The sequence below is a fragment of the Pongo pygmaeus genome, chromosome 13, assembly GCF_028885625.2.
Source record: "Pongo pygmaeus isolate AG05252 chromosome 13, NHGRI_mPonPyg2-v2.0_pri, whole genome shotgun sequence".
Taxonomy (NCBI): domain Eukaryota; kingdom Metazoa; phylum Chordata; class Mammalia; order Primates; family Hominidae; genus Pongo; species Pongo pygmaeus.
Genome location: NC_072386.2, coordinates 17,497,762 through 17,502,550, shown reverse-complemented (window position 1 = coordinate 17,502,550; position 4,789 = coordinate 17,497,762). Strand labels below are relative to the sequence as shown.

General features: G+C 46.4%; 1 pseudogene; it reads left to right on the top strand.

Annotated features, from left to right (window-relative positions):
• The first annotated feature begins 376 nt into the window (after positions 1 to 376).
• LOC129044589 (peptidyl-prolyl cis-trans isomerase FKBP4-like) lies at positions 377 to 1,748 on the top strand (annotated as a pseudogene).
• The last annotated feature ends 3,041 nt before the right edge of the window (positions 1,749 to 4,789 follow it).

Below are 4,789 nucleotides of genomic sequence, written 5' to 3'. Positions count from 1 at the left end.
GACCTGGTGGGGGGTGATCGGATCACAGGGGCAGTTTCCCCCATGCTGTGCTCCTGCTAGTGAGTTCTCGTGAGATCTGACGGTTTTTTTTATAAGAGGAAGTTTCGCCTGTTTTCTTTTTCCTGCTGCCTCGTGAAGAAGACACTTGCTTCTCCTTTGCCTTCCACCATGGTGTAAGTTTCCTGAGCCCTCCCCAGCCACGCGGAACTGTGTCAATTAAACCTGTTTCCTGAGAGGTGCTGCAGCCTCTGCGCGGTCAGCAGTCAGCGCCGCAGTGCGCGGCCTCCCGCATGCCCTGCAGGTGGCGCCCCCGCCTGCGGCCCAGAGTGCACTCGCGCCTGCGCCAGCTCCCGGAAAAATTTCGCGCCACGCGGAGATGACAGCCAAGGAGATGAAGGCGACCGAGAGTGCGGCGCAGCCGGCGCCGCTGCCCAAGAAGGAAGTGGAAGTCAGCCCCAAACAGGATGAAGGAGTGCTGAAGGTCATCAAGAGAGAGGGCACAGGTACAGAGATGCCCATGACTGGGGACCTAGTCTTTGTCCACTACACTGGCTGGCTGTTAGAGGGCACAAAGTTTGACTCCAGTGTGGGTGGCAAGGACAGACTCTCCTTTGACCTGGGAAAAGGGGAGGTCATCAAGGCTTGGGACATTGCCGTAGCAATCATGAAGGTGGGGGAGGTGTGCCACATCACCTGCAAACCAGAATATGCCTAGGGTTCAGTAGGCAGTCCTCCAACGGTCCCCCCATAATGCCACGCTTGTGTTTGAGGTGGAATTGTTTAAGGAAGAAGATCTGACGGAAGAGGAAGATGGGGGAATCGTCCGCAGAATAGGGACTCGCGGTGAAGGCTATGTCAAGCCCGATGAGGGCACTATGTTGGAGGTTGCGCTGGAAGGGTGCTGCAAGGACCAGCTCTTTGACCAACGGGCGCTCCGCTTTGAGGTTAGCGTGGGGGAGAACCTGGATCTGCCTTATGATCTGGAGAGGGCCATTCAGCACTTGGAGAAAGGAGAACATTCCACTGTGTACCTCAGGCCCAGCTATGCTTTTGGCAGTGTTGGGAAGGAAAAGTTCCAAATCCCATCAAATGCCGAGCTGAAATATGAATTACACCTCAAGAGTTTTGAAAAGGCCAAGGAATCTTGGGAGATGATTTCAGAAGAGAAGCTGGAACAGAACACCATAGTGAAAGAGCAGGGCAGAGTGTACTTCAAGGAAGGCAGATACAAGCAAGCTTTACTACAGTGTAAGAAGATTGTGTCCTGGCTGGAATATGAGTCTAGTTTTTCCAATGAGGAAGCACAGAAGGCACAGGCCCTTCGACTGGCGTCTCACCTCGACCTGGCCATGTGTCAGCTGAAACTACAGGCCTTCTCTGCTGCCATTGAAAGCTGTAACAAGGCCCTAGAACTGGACAGTAACAACGAGAAGGGCCCCTTCCGCCGGGGAGAGGCCCACCTGGCGGTGAATTACTTTGAACTGGCTCGGGCTGACTTCCAGAACGTCCTGGAGCTCTACCCCAACAACAAAGCCGCCAGGGCCCAGCTGGCTGTGTGTCAGCAGCGGATCCGCAGGCAGCTTGCCCGGAAGAAGTTCTATGCCAAAATGTTTGAGAGGCTGGCTGAGGAGGAGAACAAGGCCAACGCAGAGCCTTGCTCAGGAGACCATCCCACTGACACAGAGATGAAGGCGGAGTGGAAGAGCAACACGGCAGGGAGCCAGTCTCAGGTGGAGACAGAAGCATAGCCCCTCTCACCAGCCCTACTCCTGAGGCTGCCTGCCCCCCAGTCTCCCCACTCCACCCTGTTAGTTTTGTAAAAACGGAAGAATTTTGAGTGAAAACAAAACAAAACAAAAAACCCCTCTTTCATTTATAAATTACACAGTCTCAGTTATTTCTTTATAGTAGTGTGAAAATTGACTAAAACACATAATTTCACCTTGTAAGGTGAATCCTCCTTGGGTCTCACGTAACCAATGTTTTAACACTCTTCTTTAAAAGGGCTTTCTTTTTTTTAATGTTGGAAAAATTTCCCAAAACTAAAAGTGCAATAGGGACATATTAAATTTAGCAACCAAAGTGAACAATGTCTACTTTGTTTCTTGTTTCCTCTAGTCACTGTGCTCCCTGGTCACTCCCACACCCTAAATTCTGAAACATGTGGGCACTCAAATCAGTAAGACCCAGTGGCACTCAAAGTAAAAGCCCTCCCAGCAACCCTCTTATTTTCCCTAGGAGTTGTTTTTATTTGCTTTGGGTTAGCTGCTATACTTATCTGTCACGTGCAGCTGTAGACGTTTGTTTGAGTTGTTGGACTTGCTGGTGCTTTGCAGACCTAACCTAAGTGAAAGGCTCTTGGAGAATAAACTTGAAAAAATCAGGCAAACTGATGTTCTTAACAGTGGACAGCACCTGGTGTCCTAAAAAATTAACCCCACCACAATAGGATGGGGTTATGTGTGCCCATTCATGGTGGTATGGGGACATTGTGATGCATGTTTATTGAGTAATGGCATGATAATAAGTGTAGTTCCAAACATAGAAAGTAAAAATATAGCATTCAGTGCTCTTCGTTCTCCAGAGGTATAGTATATAGGGCAGCAGAAGCTGTACCATCACCTCATAAAATCCGTGTTTTTTATAACTACATGCTGTCAGATTGATTAAGGGAACTTCTCTAAACGTGTATGTGTGTGCGTGTCTGTGTGTGTGTGTGTGTGTGTATGTGTCCACTCTATCTTCAAGTGTGAAGACTCCTTTATGAGCATACCTCTGTGAAGCTGTATTGCTATCCATTTGTAATTCAAGAACTTTAAACTCAGTTAAAGAATGCTCATGTCCCAAGAAATAGCAGCAGCAGGCATCTCTACTCAAAGTGAGGCTTTGTGTAGTGACAGTGCTGACCTTTGACTCCAACATTAGAGCATATTTTATGATGTATTTAATATTACTTTTTTTTGAGATGGAGTCTCTCTCTGTCACCCAGGCTGAAGTACAGTGGTGCGATCTTGGTTCACTGCAACCTCCACTTCCTGGGCTCAAGCGATTCTCCTGCCTCAACCTCCTGAGTAGCTGGGATTACAGGTGTGCACCACCACACCCAGCTAATTTTTGTATTTTTTAGTAGAAATGGGGTTGCATTATGTTGGCCAGGCTGGTCTCGAACTCCTGACCTCGTGTGATCCACCCACCTTGGCCTTAGAGCATATTTTAGATCAGCGGGGAATAATCTCCACCAAGAACAGTAACAGCTTGGGCAAGGACAAGCACCTTGACAGAGGTTGTAGAGCTCTTTGCAGCTTCCACTTGCACCTCTACTTTGTGCATTCTGAGGTCATTAAAACAGAAGAAAGCAGCTAGCCACAGCTTCGTATCTTCAGGAAGATAAGCCCGTACATGCAAAGGGACCAGTCTTCATAAGCATTTACAGCACCAGTCCTGTCATTTGAGGAAAAATTTTAAAAGGCCAATTCTCATCTTTGAGGAAAGAAATAAGGCTTTTTTTTTTTTTTTGCTCTTAAGGAAATCGGTATTATGGGCTGCACTGTAGAAATAACCAGGAAGCCAACTTTTATAATGTGACACAAGCAGACAAGCCAAGCTGTCTGAGTATGCTTGCTAAGGAGCACATGCATGGAGCTGTGGGTATATTGGGTATTAGGGCTCAGCATTTACTGAGAACAACAATGTGCTCAGTGCTACACAGGTTTACATGGATCATCTCACAATGGCCACATAGTGAATATCTTCATTTTACATGTAGAAGAATTGGCTGAGGCACAATGAAGTTAGGCCACAGCCCCTGGCCCCCCAACCTGGTGAGAGACAGAGCTAACATTCAGATGGATTTCATGGAGTCCCTGAGCCCCTGCCCACCTTGCCCACTAACTTCAGAGTTAGTGTGTACCCGGGGTCATGAAAGGCCAAGCAGTGGGGAGAATTCTGAGTCAAACTATCTTAGCCTCCAGGGTGAGTTTCATGCTGTTTATTCCCTTTCACCATCAACAAGAGAAAAAACTCTAGACTGTATATGTATAAGCTCGCCCAGAGATGGAATAAGAGCTATAAAATGTTTCCTTTTCCTATACTTCCCATTTCTATTTTCTCTTATTTCTCTTGCTGCTGGAATTTCTCTGGGCTCACGCCCTGGTTACCTTATGCCTAAACCACCCATAAGCTTCCATGGTCATGCCTCACTTCTCAGTTACCCTTCTCTAACGGACCCTGTGTCCTCCGTCCTGATAATCGTCCCAAAGGAAAGGTCTACTTCAGATGCTCCTCTGTTAAAAGGATGAAATCTATAAAACCCAGACTTTCCATGATCAGATCCTTCTGAGCACCTTGTTGGAAATTAACTTCTGCCCTACTCTCTACCCTGGCAGCTCAACTTAGCTCAACCCTCATCCTTTCTTCCAACACTCAACTATGTCCATTCACATTTTCCTTTTCTGTAAGACTTCCACCTCTTTGCTTAGGCAAGTACCATAACTTCTTGAGGCAGAGTTAAAACTCCAAAACCAGCCCATTCCATGGTGTCCTTGTGTTTCCCTCATCCTTATGATGCTTTCTGTCTCATCTTCACCGGCTCTATTTCTACCTGTTATTGTCAGGTATTAATGTGCCATCTTCATGATTAGACTATAAATAGATAATTTATCTTGTTTATAAATTATGTAATAATATATATTTATTATTTATATATTATCTACATAGATAATACATCTATCTTTATCCTGCCACCTAGAACAGAGCCTAATCAATGTATTCAATAAATAAATATAGTAAT